Genomic DNA, 16,559 nt, shown 5'->3' with positions numbered 1-16,559 from the left:
TTGTCTCACTGTGTTGCTCAGGCTGGTCTCAAACTCCTGGCTGCTGGCAATCCTCCTGCCTCTCCCTCCCAAAGGGATTATGGACATGAGCCACCCCACCCAGCCCTTTATCATCTTTTTAACATCTATACAATCTGTAGTCAAGTCACCACTTTCATTCTTGATATAAGTAATTTGTGTCTTCTCTCTTTTATCCTGGTCAATCTGGCTAGAAGTTTATCAATTTTGTTGATTTCCTTGAAAAACAGCTTTTGGGTTTCATTGATTTTCTCTAATGTTCTGGTTTTTACTTTGTTAATTTTTCTCTGATCTTTATGATTTCATTTCTTCTGTTTACTCTGTGTTTAACTTGCTCTAGGCAAAGGTTTTTTAATTTATTAAGAATTTTTAACTTTAAAACAAAAATCACACAGGTAATTTTTCTGCACAGAATAGTACAGATAATTTTTCATCTAGTTTGTGCTCTAAAAGAAACCCTCCATTTCAAAATTTCTGAAAGTCTGCAAACACATCTAATCATTCGTTCATCCGATATTTACTGAGTACCAACTGTGTGCTCCCAGACACCAGAGGTAGAATAGTGAGTAAAACAAAGTTCATGCCTTCACTGAGCTTATGTTCCAGTGGGAGGACACAGGTAGTAAAACAAGTAGACAGAAAAATTAAGCAAGGTGAAAGGAGAGACTGAGCAGGTTGGCAGGGGAGAAAGGGGTCTGTTTCTATTTTAGATGAGATCAACAAAGGGCTCTCTCTGAACAGAAACCTGAAGGAAATGAGGGAGAACATCAGGAAAATATCTGCGTTCCAGGCTGAGACAGAAGCAAGGGCAAATTCCCTGAAGCTGGAACGTGCTTGTCTTTTTGAGGATAAATAAGAATGTCTAAATGACTAGGGAGAGAGGTTGGTAGCTAGGGACCAGAACATGTAAAGTTCTATAGGCCCTTGTAAAAACTTTATATTTAATTCAAAGTGTGGTAGGGAGAATTATAAACCCCCCCCCAAATATCCCACCCCTTGGTGTACCTCCATGCTTAATCCCAGGACTATGAATATAATAGATTTCATTCTTGTGATTAGGTTATGTTAGATGGCACAGTTGACTCTAAAAATGAGAGATTATCCCGATGAGCCTAGCCTAATCACATGAGCCCTTTAAAAGCGGCCTTTTCTTTGGTCAGTCAAAGAGGAAAATCTGTGAAGCCTAAGAAGGATGTGAAATGCCCTTGCTGGCTTCCATATGGAGCGGGCCATGTGGCAAGGGTACAGGCAACCTTTAGGAGCCACAAGCAGTCTTGGCTGACAGCCAGTGGAAACAGGATTTCAGTCCTACAGTCACAGAGAAGTGAATTTTTCAAACAGCAAGAATGAGCTTGCAAGGAGATTCTTTTTCCCCAAAGCCTCGGGACAAGAATTCAGTTCAGCAGACCCCTTTATTTCAGCCTTGGGATGCCCCAAGCAGAAAACCCAGTGATACCAGGCCAGACTTCTGACCTACAGAACTGTGGCTTAGTCAATAGGTATGATTTGGAGGTGCTAAGTTTGTAGTCATTTGTTACACACAGTAAATCACTAATATACTCAGTATGATGGGAAACTATAGATACATAGAAATTTTTTCAATGAGTTTTACTTTAATGTCATCTGAATTAGATGGAAAGCATTAAACCCAACAGTCTATATGTATCCTACACTAGACCATGCCAGGCACCTAATGGACACCCAGGTAATATCCCATAAATGGGTAAAAAGTTTTGATCAAAAGCAAGCTATTTGGAAAAATTGTCTAGCCTCTTGTACTAACCACTTTGAAGGACTGTTGGTATTTGTGTACGTTGTTTAAGAAAAAATGTGTTCTAGCCGGGTGTAGTGGCTCACACCTACAATCCTAACTCTTTGGGAGGTCAAGAAGGAAGGATTACTCGTGGCCAGGCATTTGAGACCAGCCTGAGCAAGAGCGAGAAGCTGTCTCTACAAAAAATTGAAAAAGTAACTGGGCGTGTGGCCCACACCTATAGTGCCAGTTACACAGAAAGCTGAGGCAGGACCATGGCTTGAATCCAGGAGTCTGAGGTTGCAGTAAGTTCTGATGATGCCACTGCACTCTAGCCCAGGGCACAGAGCAAGACCCTGTCAAGAGAGAAAGAGAGAAAGGGAAAGAAGAAAAGAAGTATTGTTTTTCTGAATATGCACAGCTTGCCTTAAATCTTGCCTTCTTCAAGGATAGGGGGATTGTGAAATGAATTCTCTTCTAATGCAACATATTGAAACAGAACTCATTTCAAACACAGCCCTAATGGACATTCTCTTTTGCTGCCACCATCTCTTAGGTCCTTAAGCTCTGAACCTTGGGCTGCTATTCAGTTCTGCCAGAGAGTTCAGATGATTGATTTTCCAAAATGCCTCTCCATGAGTGCTAGCAGCAATGCTCCCACTGCTATCAGCCTAACTGAGGCCTCTTCAGTTGTCACCTACACGATTGGCAAAGGGCTCTCAAAAAGCTTAACCAACATTTTTCCTCTGCTTCCAATCCCCCTTGGTCACCATCACCTGGCTAATCTCCCTAAGATAACACCTGGTACAAGTAAGCCCTTTCTCTAAAATTTCCATAGGCTCTTCATTGCTCACTCAGGTGAGCTGGTGCTCCACACTGGGTTGTGAGCATCTTGAGAGCAAGAGCCACATGTTGAATATCTTTGCAGCATCATTGGTGTTCCACATCTGTATGAGGCTGTTGATGATGATGGTCACAGCCATGAAAATAACAAGGTGGCTTTCTTTCCTTTAGATCAGAGAAGACCAACCAGGATTGTCAATCTCCCAGGCTCTAGAGACTTGATCAGAAGCAGGAGAAAGCTGTGAAGAGAAGACACACTATAAATCTACTGCCCCCAACTCCTCCCCACCCCTGGGAATCTTGGCAGCAGGCCCCCTACCCCAGTTATTTCTTTATCAATAGCAGCTGTCATATCTTTTGTTCTCACTGAAGGGGTTTCCTTCCCAGGGGTATTTATAATTTCACAGACAGCCTAAAAGGAAGCAAATATTACTCGTAAGATTTCAAGTATTAGCTAGTGGGTGGAGTGAGATGTTTGGACAGGGATATAGAGCTTTGCTCCTATACTCAAAAGCACATCCCAACCCATGCAGCAGGACTGATGTTAAAAGAAAAGCAAGCGTTAAACACATGAGCCCTCTCCCCGCTGCTGGGGACTAAACAAGAGTCCACATAGTCTGCAGGATCCAGGATAGACTGCTGAAAGGAATCTCTGCTCAGACATAGAGAAGAAATTCAAGAGATGTTGACTTCCCTAAAGATCTTTTTGTTGTTGTTGAGACAGTCTCAAGCCGTCATCCCCAGTACAGTGCCATGGCATCATAGCTCACAGCAACCTCCAACTCGTGGGCTCAAGCAATCCTGTTGCCTCAGTTTTTCTATTTTTAGTAGAGACCGGGGGAGGGGGGGTTCCTCACTTTTGCTCAGGCAAGTCTCGAACTCCTGAGCTTAGGCAATCAATCCACCCACTCGGCCTCCCAGAGTGCTAGGTTACAGGTGTGAGCCACCGCATCCAGCCAGAGCTGAAGATCTTAGCAGAAGAAAAGGAACAGGTGCTCCCTTGTCCTCCCCACCTGAGGCCCTTTTGCCACACCACCAAGGGTCAGACTGGGTTAGGAGGTCGCTCAGTCTAGAAGCACAGGGAAAGTTGTGCCTTTGGCCATTTTTAAGCTCCCATCCTTGATACCAACCATGAAGAGAGTGGACCGGACCCTGTTTTCCACAAGTCCATCACTCTGAGAGTGGGTAATAGGGAAGGGGAGACAGCTTCCAAATCTAGCAGCCTCCAATTGTTCTGTTCTCCCCACTAAAGCCCTGAGGAGGGGGACAACTTTGTACCCCTTTCCTCCCCTTAACTGCAGCCCACAGCTTTCTGGACCCCGGAAGCCTGGCTGGGGTGGGGGTGGAAAAGGAGAAAGGGAGGAAGTTGTGCACTGCAAGTGGGGCTGGCCCTCTGGCATCCTGGGGGAGTCTGCCTCCTTAATTGCTTGAGTTCTACAGCTGTCATCGCTAACGAGAAATTAAAAAAGCACCCTGACCCCTGACCCTACTCCTGCCCTCATGGCTCACAAGTAGTGCTCTCTCAGCACGTTGCTCTCAGAGGAGCACCAGGCAGAAAACGCTGTGGAGACTGAGACACAGGGACGCCTGGAGCCCACTGCTCCCAGCCCCCCAACAACAGAGGTGGGAGGCCCAGTGGAGGGGAGTTGGGCCCAGGCCCCAGCTTCTTCACTCCTGCTACTGTCAGGCTCTGGGTTTCTGGATAGCCCTGATTTTATATGTCCTGTCTCATAATCTCCACAGCTCTTCTGGGACTTGGCAGACCTCAAGCCCAGATTTGGGGTTGGGGAAATAGGGTTCCTGGAACTACAGATTGAAAATTTATACTCAGCTGCCATGGGTCCAGTGAGCAATTATATAAAATGGAGTGAAATAAAGAGGGGATGGGTCAAAAATCACAGCAAGAAAGATCCTGGTTAGCACAGGGAGGAACTTCCTGGCTGTCCCTCGCACCAAGCCTAGAGAGAATAAGGAGCCTCTGCCTAGCATCGCCCACAGGAATCGGCATGCTGTGGCCCCTGCTTGCCTCTTTGGCCTCCTCTCCTCACCCCCACCCAGAAGTCAAGGCCAGACACTAAATTTATTCCCCTGAATGGACTTCCCAGCACCTACAGATTTTAAACCATCAGCACTGCTCCTCCCTATCCCCCAGCCTCCAAGGACCAATAAATTTTCCCAAGCAAAATACTGTGTTTCCTTCCTATTTTCACAGCACCCTCCTCCACACACACTCTTTGCAGTACTTCATGTTAAATGGCAGCATCATATACCTAGATAAAGGACAAGCCTCCCCCCTCCAAAAAAAATCTTAGTTCTTTTACTATTTTTTTTTTCAAAACATGGTCTCACCCTATCATCTGGCCAGAATGCAGTAGCGCTATCATAGCTCACTACAACCTCAAATTCCTGGGTTCAAATGATCCTCCTGCCTTAGCCTCCCCGCATTTACCTAAGTTAGCCTTACATAAGTTAGCCTTCATACCTACATATGTTTACATAACTACATATTTACCTAAGTTAGCCTTACATACCTACAAAGACTTAAGAAGGTACAGGAGAAATGTAAATAGTCGAGATAATGGATATGAGTTTAATTGGGGGTGCCTGACATTGCAGGACCACTTTATAAAATAATTTACTTATTATTCACTTGACTACAGGTGCACATCAGCACACCCAGCTACTTTTTTCTATTTTTTGTAGAAACAGAGGTCTTGTTTTACTTTAAATTATAAACGCTGTAATGAACATCTTTGCTCATGTAGTTGAGTGGATAATATCCATGCATGCATTTGCTACTGTCCTTTCAAACTTATGTAGACTCGATGAAGATTAATAATATGCAATTTTATTTCAAATTATTCCCATCTTTACCATAGCTTCCTGCCTTCACAGATTTTCTTGGATGATGGATACCTATCCCACAAACCACCACCTTTTGAGTTCTCTGAAGTTTTAGTGTTAAAATGGGGTTTCCCAGCACAAAATGATTAGGAATCACTACCTAAAATTAACCAACCATTGCCACGCACACGCGGTCCCCAAGTCACATTAATATTCTGTTCTGGCAAATGTTATGTAAGTCCATTTTTACATGAGTCAGAATCATTTCAAATCGGAAGACAAATGAAGCAGGTACCTACTTGGCAGCAGTGTAAACAGAGGGAAGAGCACAGAGCCCTGGCTGGTGAGGGTGCCACCCGCGCTCCTTATGGGTCAACTGGGGCTGCTTCAGAGCAAAGGGCCCATACACGTTTACACCCACCAGCCAGCACCTGCTGAAAAAGCCTGACTCAGGCTGCGTTTACCTAAGTCAGCCTTACATAAGCGTATGCCTATAAAGACTTAGGAAGGAACAAGGAGAAATGTAAATAGTCAGGATTATGGATGTGAATTTAACTGGGGGTACCTGATATTTCAAGACCGCTTTATAAAATAAATTAAGCTTGGGCAAAATACCTATATGTGCCCAGACCTGTGGAGGGGTTGTCAGATAATTAACAGATGTTATGAAATGGTCCCTGCCTTAATGAAGCTTATAATCAAGCTGTAGATTCCTCCAAAGCAAGCTTCCATCTCCCTCCCTCTTTGCTGGGTCTGGGGTTCAGGCTGCTGTTTGCTCCAGCTTGACACTCCTCCCCGTTCCCCACTGGTCCTGTCGACCCCTAGCCAAGCCCTCCCCTCAGACTGTCCCCAGCTTCTCTCCACAAAGGAGTAACCTTCTTCATGTTTGAGGCATTTCTTTGTATGTCACTGATAGTTATAGCTATAATAATGTCAAAAGTCACCCCTCTTGTGATTCCCCCCTCCTCTAGCTCCCTTCCATGCCTCTCATTATCTCTGTGGGGACGCCAGCTTTTCTGATTTCTACCTGTCCCCAGCCTTCCTCCCTAAACGAGCAACCCGCAACCCAAGAGAATCGAGTGTGGGGATGGGGGAAGGGTGGGGATGGACAGGCCACCACCATCTGCATGTTCTCAGCAATCAGTCCTCCCCCAGGTCCTATCCCCAGAGCTGGGAAGGGGGGGACTGCTGAGTCAGGATATTCCTCACATTCCCTCTCTTCTCCCCTGCTGGCCCAAATGCCACAAACCCTGCCTGTGAGTGACTGGCCTCAGCTGAGTGGCCAGCTCCCCTAACCCTGACCCCAGTTCAAGACTAGCCCTCCTCCTTTACAGCCCAAGGGGAAGGCCGTAGGAAGGAGGTCACACAGCCCACCCTGCTTTGGGGCCCCATCTCTGGAGGCCCTCATTTCCCTCCCTCATTCCAAGCCCCATTTCCCCAAGGCAGCCTCACTCAGAGAACCAGCTGCCACTGATTAAGAAAGGACAGGATAGCTCAGCACCTGTAGCTCAGTGGCTAGGGCGCCAGCCACATACCCTGAAGCTGGTGGGTTCGAATCCAGCCTGGGGCCTGCCAAACAACAATGACAACTACAAACAAAAAATAGCTGGGTGTTGTAGCAGGCGCCTATAGTCCCAGCTGCTTAGGAGGCTGAGGCAAGAGAATCACTTAAGCACAAGACTTAGAGGTTTCTGTGAGCTGTGACACCATGGCATTCTACCCAGGGTGACAGCTTGAGACTCTGTCTCAAAAAAGAAGAAAGGACAAGGAAGGTGGTGGAGGATCAGGAGCTGATTCCCACAAAGATACATGCATTGCCTGCCACCTGGGCACTCACAGAAGCATAGTCACCCTCTTAGTGTGACGTCTGGGGAGTCTTGGGCCTGCACAGGGAAGCCTAGAGAGGAGCCTCAAGAAAGACTTCCAACCCCAGGAACCCCAATCCTCAGGGAATGCCTAGTCTGATGAGGGACACCCCCTCCCCAAAGAATGGTGGGCAAAGGAGGAAGGAGGCTGCTCTTTCATAAACATATATTAACATAAAAAGTAAACAAAGACTCAGACATTCAAGGGCAAAGCTATGAGTGAGCCTGGAAGCAGGAAGAAGCATAAGAATGGGCAGCAGGTGAAAGTGGTCCAAATAGAAAATGAAGGAGGAGAGCCTGGGGGACACAGGGCCTCTGGAGGCTTAGGAGCGAGCGAGGCAGGCAAAGCAAGTGGAAGACCCAGGACCAAGACTAAGACTTCCTGGCACGGCCGGGCCGGGAGTGAACTCTAGACTGGGAGGAGAGTGGCAATAGCCAAGGCCCTGCCCCTCTCAGGCCACAGACCCCTCAGCACACTGCAGGACTTGGCCATGGGACTTCTAGGGTGGCTTTCAGCAGGGTGTGTGACCTATGCAATGGCACGGAGCCTATAGAAGAAACCTCCATGCATGGTTTCTTGCTGTGCTGTTGAAGAAGGGACCCACATTTCATTTTCCCTTGGGCCCACAAATTATATAGCCTGTCCTGCTTCCCAACCTGGAAGGGGTACTTTCCTCCCTGTATCTTCTACTCTGAAGAAGCCCTAATGGAAGGAAATCAGTGGGGCTGGGGAAGGCCTCAGCTCCCCCCCCCCACCAGCCAGGGACTTCCCACCCTGTTGGAGCTCCCTGCTCCTGGAAGTTAAGTGCAAGGAGGAGACCATCTTCCCTGAGGCTGTGGCCAGCCAGCTGACCAGAACCCTCCTCCCAGCGCACGCAGGTCCCCAGCCTGACCCTTGGCAGCCTGTAGCAGCCCACTCAGCCCACAAATGGCCTCATCCCTTGGAAAGCCCTGCAGTATCGTTTCACAACCATGCGTGCTGGATGGAGCCTGTTCTTGGAAAGCTGGGGACAGCTCAGTCCTGGGTGTTGGAGAGGCCTGGGCCCCTAGGGTCCTCCCTTGAACAATAAACAACCATAGGCCTCCTTGGGTGGGAGGAGGAGTCAGGACAGGATTGCAAGTGCTCTGCATCTGGGGGGCAGGCAAAGGCCCACCAAGATCTTACCACACGATGTTCCCCGACAGGGAGGATATCCCAATCTCATGAGGTACACACAATCAGTCCCCACTAAGGGAGCCTGGGATTTGACACAAGAGGAATATGGTATGGCAGGGAGGACATGATGGCCCAGCAGACCAAGAGGCTCCAGGGCAGGGCTGCCCCTAGTGTCTGTCCCAGTGCCTGGCTTCTTATTAGAAGTGAGACACTCTGAATTAAACTCAGTACAGCATCAAGTCACCTGTCCTTTCACAGTGGTAGCTGGCCATCTGAGATGAGACACAGCGGCAGGAAAAAATTCAGACTATAAGAGAGTCCAGTTTTCAGGGTATAGACTATGTATGTTCTATGTAGACTAAGAAATGAGGCATGGAAGCTGAGTTGGAGGGGGGTAGGTGTCCTCAGAGAAGGCTTTCTGGAGAAGGGGCAGTGACTGTCGTGGTACAGGTGCCCAATAAATATCTTAATGAATGGCTGTTTGAATGAGTGGTTAATTGACCAATAAGGGTAATAAGTCAGGGACTTTTCTGGGACTGGCAGATACAGCCTTTGGGCTCAGCCCCTTCTTGTGCCTCCAAAGGATACTACAGATTTAACACATGGATTAGTGCCTCCTCCAGGCTGCCTCCTTGGCTTTCCTGGTTCCTCTGCCCCTCATCACTGTGTTCTCAGAGACCTTACCCTCTAGAACAATACAAGATGAGAGAGCAGGCTCCGTACCTATGGATCAAGTGGCTAAGGTGCCAGCCACGTACACCTAAGGTGGTGGGTTCGAATCCAGCCCAGGATGCCAAACAACAATGAGGGCTGCAACCAAAGAATGGCCGGGCGTTGTGGCGGGCGCCTATGGTCCTAGCTACTTGGGAGGTGGAGGCAAGAGACTCGCTTGAGCCCAGGAGTTGGAGGCTGCTGTGAGCTGTGATGCCACAGCACTCTACCCAGGGGGACAGCTTGAGGCTCTGTCTCAAAAAAAAAAGATGAGAGAGCAAAGGGACTTTTGTGTGCATATAAAATTCAATAGCAATGGCAGTAACAGTTCACATATACGGTAGTGATCATTTACTGTGTACTAGGCACTGTACTGGTCACTTTACATCATCTTTTACATCATATGTTTGTGTCTAATCTTAAAAACTTCAGTAAACACTTCTGAGTAAACATTACATGCAGAAAAAAATCTGTGTCCAAGAAATGTTGATAGAAATGTTTTTTACTTTATTTGGGTTCTCTGACACACATTTTTCACATTTTAACATCTCTAAAATCAGGATGTGCCTTGCAATCAATAATAAAAAGGCACTGTGTCAGAGTTTAATTAGCAGTGTTCTTTCTTCTGGAGGTATGTAATTTAATTGTGTGTCTTGCCTTTGATGAAATACAGTTGATCGTGTACATGGTCTATGTAACTGACCCCCCTGCCTCTCTCAACCAACAGTGTATTTCTTTGATTCCAAGTGTTTTTTAAAGGTGGAGCCTGTGTCTCAGCCCATCAACCTGGGGGCTGTCTGAGGACAGGGCTTTCTCTTCTCTCTCTTCTCCCCAGAGCACTCCCACTGCCCAGCACCCCCATTTCAAGAGGCCTAGTAGACATGGAGAATAGTAAACGTTGGGTCTCCCAACAAAGCTTTTTTTATGCAGCACAGAAGGAAAAGGTTTACAGAAGCTGTTCTCAGCAGCCCCAGGGAGGAATGGAGGTAAAAGGGAAGGAATGGGATTGCTCCATACTTCACCAGGAGCCCTTGGGCCAATGGAAATAACTTAGGCTGCAGGCCCGCAGAAGTACAAACTGGTGATGCACAGCAAATGCTGGTCTGGGCCTCCTATAGCGCGTGCTATGCTTACCTGCCAGAACGTGTTCCCCTTGGCCTTCCCCTCTGCCCTCATGCTGGCCCCAGGAGGGGAGGCAGGAGCAAGTGAGGAATGATTTGCCCTATCAGTGAGCCAAGGAAACTGAGGCCTGAGAACCCCTGGCCAGGATCCTGGTCTCTCACTACTCCATTCCCGCAGAGGTGCTTGAGCTGGGTGCCTAGGCCTGCCCCCAAGGACCCCTCAGCAGGGGATTTCTGGGATGGCAAGGGGCAAGAGGAAGGGAGAAGTGTCTCTTGCCAGGGACTCTCCCACTTGGTCAGAACTTTGCTACTATCTCCTCCTCTGATCCCCCTTTTCCCGAGACTCCTATTCTCTACTTCCCAGAAGCTCTGTCCTGGGGTCCCAATAGTCCCTAGATACATCGGCCACAATATCAGGTATTCAAGCCCAGCTGTTTTGGGGGGAGAGAGGGACAGAGACTATTACTTGTCCCCTCCTAGCTGGACCTGGATAGAGGCCTCTGCATCTGCAGTAGGAGCTGCAGGATTAGGGTATTTAATAAAGACCAGGATAAGGGACTTAAGGGATGAGGAAAAGAAGCTTTCATCCTGGTCTGGGGAGGGGAGGGGAGGCCAGGGTGGGCTGAGATTCCCAAACCTACTCTTTCAGCACCTCTTCTCCCTTCCCCTACATTTGGCGACCTACTAATGGACCCTACTGGGGCACAGGTTAGAAGCCAAAATAATAGCTATGCCTCCTGTCCATGGCCCACCAGGACTCTGCAGCCAGGGCCTGCCGGAGCCATACATGCTCAGAATCCCCACTTACATTTGTGGGCCTTGAAGACAAAGTGAATCCTTCCTGCCTATCTTCACACCACATGCCCCTGCAAGCATATTTCAGAGATGTCTTCCCTTCTCCTTGCCACAAGGGAGTTAGGAATGGGTCAGGAGTCAAACTAGGATCTCCTAATTCCCAGTCTAGTGAAAATAAGCCTTAATAATGCTAAGACCTATCTAGGTATTAAGTCACATAATTCCTCTTATGTGGAAACTGAGGCCCAGAAAGGTCAAGTAACTTGCCAAGAGTCACACTCAAGGAGTCTGGCTTGGAGCTTGTAAACATCTAGATCAGTTATCTGTCCAGGTCACATCATGGGTACGAGGCCTGAATCCTAAGGATGGAGTGGACTAAGTGTCTCAGGGGCATGGGAGTACAGGAGTTGGGGGTTGTCCCCAGAGTGGGGTGTCCCTGCACTGCCAGGACCATCCTAATTTCCACCTGTAGGACACAAGGTAGACAAGGAGACCTGGTGCACCTGCATCCCATCTGCTCACTGCTCACAGAGGGACTGCTCAGCTCTGCCCTGCCACATAGTGGGCAGAGCTGCCTTGGTGTTATAGCTAGCTGCCTGAGTGCTGCCAGGCCCAGACTCCTCCACCCCATTCTAGCCCATGCCAATGTGACACAGGGAGATCCCAGGCAGCAGGAAGGAGGTGACTCCACAAGCCCAGAGTCACTCTGTGAACCCTTACCTAGGCACAGCGCCAAGTTATAAGGGCTATATCTTTCCAGTATCGTATCACCAGCCCCCAGGCACAGTGTGTGGCTATCAGACACTCAGTAACTGCTGAATGAATGACTGAGAAACATAAATATCAATGATGAAGCATGGACCTGGCCTCCAAGAGGTGATCCAGTAGGAGAGTCAGTTATGTAGACATTAATTATAACACAAAGCAGACAAAATATGTAAAAATTCAATGGAGGGAGAGATTAATTCCAACTATGGGACTAGGGGAGGCTTCATGGAGGAGGCAGCATTTGAACTAAGTGTTAATAATCATGATAATGAGGGCTTACACTTATTGGATATTGTATGTCTGACACACTTGTCCATGCTTTGCATGTATTAACACATTTATTTTTCATATTACTACCAGACAGTTTCTATTAATATACCCATTTTAGGTACGGTTAACATACCCATTTTACAGATGATAAAACTGAGGCTGAAAGTAACTAGCCCAAAGTCACATGGCTATAATAAATTAGCAGCACCATAATTTGAGCTCAATTCTGGCAAAGAGGCAGGGAGAGGAGGGTGGTCCTATATAAGAAACAGCAAAAGGTGAGATTTGGCTAGATGAGGAGGTGCAAACTGGCACACCGTGGCCCACATCCGGTCCTCAGACGTGTTTTGTCTAGCCCGCTGGCACTGGCCTGCACAGTGTCCTTGAAAAAGGTGCAGCCCATCGCCACAGCCAGAAGGTAAACAATGAGGCTTGGGGGTGAAGGGTGGGGGGAATGAGCTTTGGAGTCTCAAATTCCAGAAATGCAACAACCATTGAGAAGTTGAGTAGCACACCTCCCTGCCCTGCCCTAGTCCACTTCCCTTGTCCCCAGTTACCTGTCTGGCCCCTGTAGATGTTTAAGTCTGAGGACCTGGAGTAGAGCCCAGGGCCAAAGGGAGAAGCAGAAGCTATCACAGGAAGGTACCTTGAGGTCTGAATATGAAGGGCATTGAACACTGAGCTAAAGAATATGGGCTTTGTGTAGGCCAGGGGTCCTCAAACTTTTTAAACAGGGCACTAGTTCACTGTCCCTCTGACCATTGGAGGGCCAGACTGAGGGCCCAGGATGAGTTGGCTGCTAAGCAGGACAGGCAGCAGCGGCAAAAACACTCAGTGGGTGGGATAAATGTCCTAGACAGGCCACATGTGGCCCACAGGCCGGGCCGTAGTTTGAGAACGCCTGGGTAGGCAATAGCTCTATAATTATAGCCCCTCCACCACCAGCAGTTGGGTGAGAAGGACACACACGCTGGGGCTGGGAACAGTCTAAATTGGTGTCCACTGAATCCTGAGGGCCTTAAGAGAAATCTTGACATACACTGTCACATCCACAGCCTCAGATCTCACATCCCTGCCATCCCATGTGGTGGGGGGAGCAGTTGGCCCCACTGTGGCCACATCAGCCCTCCTTCAGTGTGCCCTCTCTTTTATGCCCAAGGGAGTCCCAGAGCCAGTTTCCTTACCAAGAGGTGTACCTGGCCCTAGGACCTCCCCAACCCCCAGTGCCAGCTAGCTGGCCAGAGTGAGAATTCCGGACAGGATTTAGGACTGGAATTTCCCTCTGAATGGGCGGGTCAATCAGGTGAGCCAGGTTACCCGACTGAGTGGAAAAATTTGGTCTGTCCCAGCCCCTTCCCCCCAGTGACTCAGGCCCACAGTGGTGTGGAGTCTGGGGAGGGGACGAGACAGGAACCCACAAAAAAATTTTCCCTTGTCTCTCTGGCTCTACCACTGCCAAGCTCCCTCCCCCGTTAAACACATACAGAGACACACACACACACACACACACACACACACACACCCTGCCTCACTGCCTACTGCAGCCACTGTCTGTGCCTGGGCAAGGCACAGAGCCAGTATGTCCCAGGTCCTTCCTGGCTGAGCCAGGCAGGGTGGTGGGCCCACCCAAATCTGGGCCTTTCTCATGTCCAGGCAGCCTGGAGGGAGAGAGGTATCCCTGATGAAGCCCACAGTGGATATGGGAGTAGGCTTGCCAAGTTTGGTGAATAAAAATATAGGACCCCCATGGTCCCATGCAATGTTTGAAACATACTGAAAAATTATTTGTTGCTTATTCTCTCTGTGCAGAAGGGAGCCCCAGAGTAGAGGACTTTGAAATCCAAATTTAACTGAGAACCCTGTGTTTTATCTGGCAACCTTCTATGGACAGGGCGGGGGGACAGGGAATACCCAGTGCACCCTCTACCACCAAGGCACACCCATTGCCCAAGCTCTTTCCCTGCCTTCCTTCCCACTGTTTCCCCCTACTAGGCCTTTGATTTCAAGGCCTCACTCAGACCTCCCCATGCACCAGACTCTCCCTAAACCCCATGCCAGACAGGGAGCCAGCAAGGATGTGAGAGAGGAGTTAGTGTCTGAGGATATCCCACTCCCACAGTATCCAGCTTCAAGGTAAAAGGATGCCCGGAGGAAGAGGTCACAGCTCAGGGGACCTCTTAGACATCCCTGTGTTATACTCCTTTGAGTTTCTACTCCGATGTCTCCCCCTCATCAAGAGTGTGGTTGAAAGTGTTTCTTCCCTCCTCTTCTTTCAGACCCCATATCCCTCCTAAAACTCATTTGCCCATGACCTTTAAATATTTCCCATTCCTGAAGTATTTAAGCCCAGGCAAGGGACTTTGTCCAGGGAAACAAGTAAGAATTGGGTTCCATGGGCAGTGCCTATGGCTCAGTGAGTAGGGCACCAGCCCCATATACTGAGGGTGGTAGGTTCAAACCTGCCCCTGCCAAACTGCAACAAAAAAATAGCCAGGCACTGTGGTGGGTGCTTGTTGTCCCAGCTACTTGGGAGGCTGAGGCAAGAGAATCTCCTAAGCCCAAGAGCTGGAGGTTGCTGTGAGCTGTGACACAACAGCACTCTACAGAGGGTGACAAAGTGAGACTCTGCCTCTAAAAAAAAAAAAAGAATTGGGTTCCATCAGCCATTTCTTTCTTCACCAAATGAGCACTTGTCGTGTGTCGACACTGTGCTAAGCCTCAAAACAGAAGTGGCCAAAGTCCCTGGGGTGCTCACTGCCTGGTGGGAGACAGAGGACATTCACTTGGCAGTGAATAAGTTGCAGAGAGAGATGAAAGCAAGACAAAGGATCATTGCTGCCTTTGGACTGGTCAAGGAGGTCTGTCTATGTTTTATAAGGTCGATAAACCTGACCAACCATTGTGTCAGGGCGTGGCTAGTGGGGGCACTTCTTTTCCTCCTCCTTGGTTTAAATTGGGCCTCTGTGTGCTCTAAGTTGAGGCTGGCTGGCTCTGACAGGAAGCTTTCCAAGGGCAGAGCCAAAGCCTGCCTGCCCCTATGTCTCCAAAGATGGAGGTATTTTGACTCAGGATTGGTTGATAATTCTTTTCTAGATAGGAGGTGCCTCAGGCCTTGGGGTAAGGGGTAGGTAGAACCTAAAGGACCATCTTGTCCCAGAGACCCACCCATTCTCTCTTTTCTGGAGATTCCCACACCCACCTTTAGTAGAGAGAGAGGGCAGGGCAGGGACCCATTGTCCAGAAAGAGAGGCCAAGTCCCAGTGACTCATCTGAAGTCACGAAGTCATGCAGCTCATAAGGAGAAGGTGGAGCCAGGGGAAAAGAGAGCCAGGGGTTCCAGAGCACACTCCAGAGCTCATCCAGCCTCCCTCGCTCCCCCCACCTACAGCCTTATCTGATGATGCTGGCTGTTTTTGTCAGCTCAGGCTATAACAAAAAATATTACTAACTGGATGGCTTTACCAGAAGATCTTATTTCTCATACTCCTGGAGGCTGGGAAGTCCAAGATCAAGGTGCCATGCAATTCCATTCCTGGTGAGCATTCCCTTCTCTTCCTGGCGTGGAGACAGCTGCCTTCTCCCCGTGTGCACACATGGAGAGAGGCAGCAAAAGAGGAAGACATAGCAAGCTCTCTGCTATCTTCTTTTAAGGACTTTTACAATCTCACCATGGGGGGCCCTACCCTCAGGTTCTCATCTTACCTCCCAAAGGTCCCATCTTCAAATACCATCCCATTAGGGGTTGACGCTCCAACATACAAATTTGAAGAGACACAATTCAGTTCATAGAACTGGCCAGCCAAGAGGGAAGATACTTGGGGCTATCACCCCAGGCAGGCTCTTTTACTCTTTCAAGTAGACCAGTCAGAAGTGAGAGAGGAAAAGAAGTACTTTTCTAAGCTCTGGAGCCCCACTAAACCATAGCCTAAGTCCTGACCCTTAGAGGGACCCAGAGCAGGGCATACCATATTCTGGACCCTTAGATGGCCTAGGTCCTGAGGATAGCTCACAGGCCCTCCCCTGAACCACCTCATTTGGGACCCTCAATTCTAATCCTATGGCTCCTGCCCAGGTTGTTACATCTATGTCTTTACACATCCTTCCTATACCTTGGATTTGCCTTGAACAATCAGGTGCTGGCAAAAGTCAAATGTTAGGCGTCTGTCAGTCTTCAGGCTGTGTGGCCCAGGAGGCAGAGCACTGACCTCTGACCAGTGCCCAAACTGGATGCTCCCTGCAAAATAGCCTCTGGTCTCTCAGTCAATAGGTTATATGTTAAAAACAGAGTTTCCCTGAACCTGCTAGAAGGGCAGGTTCCTCACTCCACCCCTACGTACCCCCACCAGTAAACCTGGGCACTTCAGCTGGGAGAAACAAGAGAAAGGAGAGAACAGCTCTAAGCAGGCCCACAATAT

The sequence above is a fragment of the Otolemur garnettii genome, unplaced genomic scaffold (genome assembly GCF_000181295.1).
Source record: "Otolemur garnettii isolate 467f Iridium unplaced genomic scaffold, OtoGar3 scaffold00031, whole genome shotgun sequence".
NCBI classification, from domain to species: domain Eukaryota; kingdom Metazoa; phylum Chordata; class Mammalia; order Primates; family Galagidae; genus Otolemur; species Otolemur garnettii.
Note: the sequence above shows the minus strand (reverse complement) of the source record.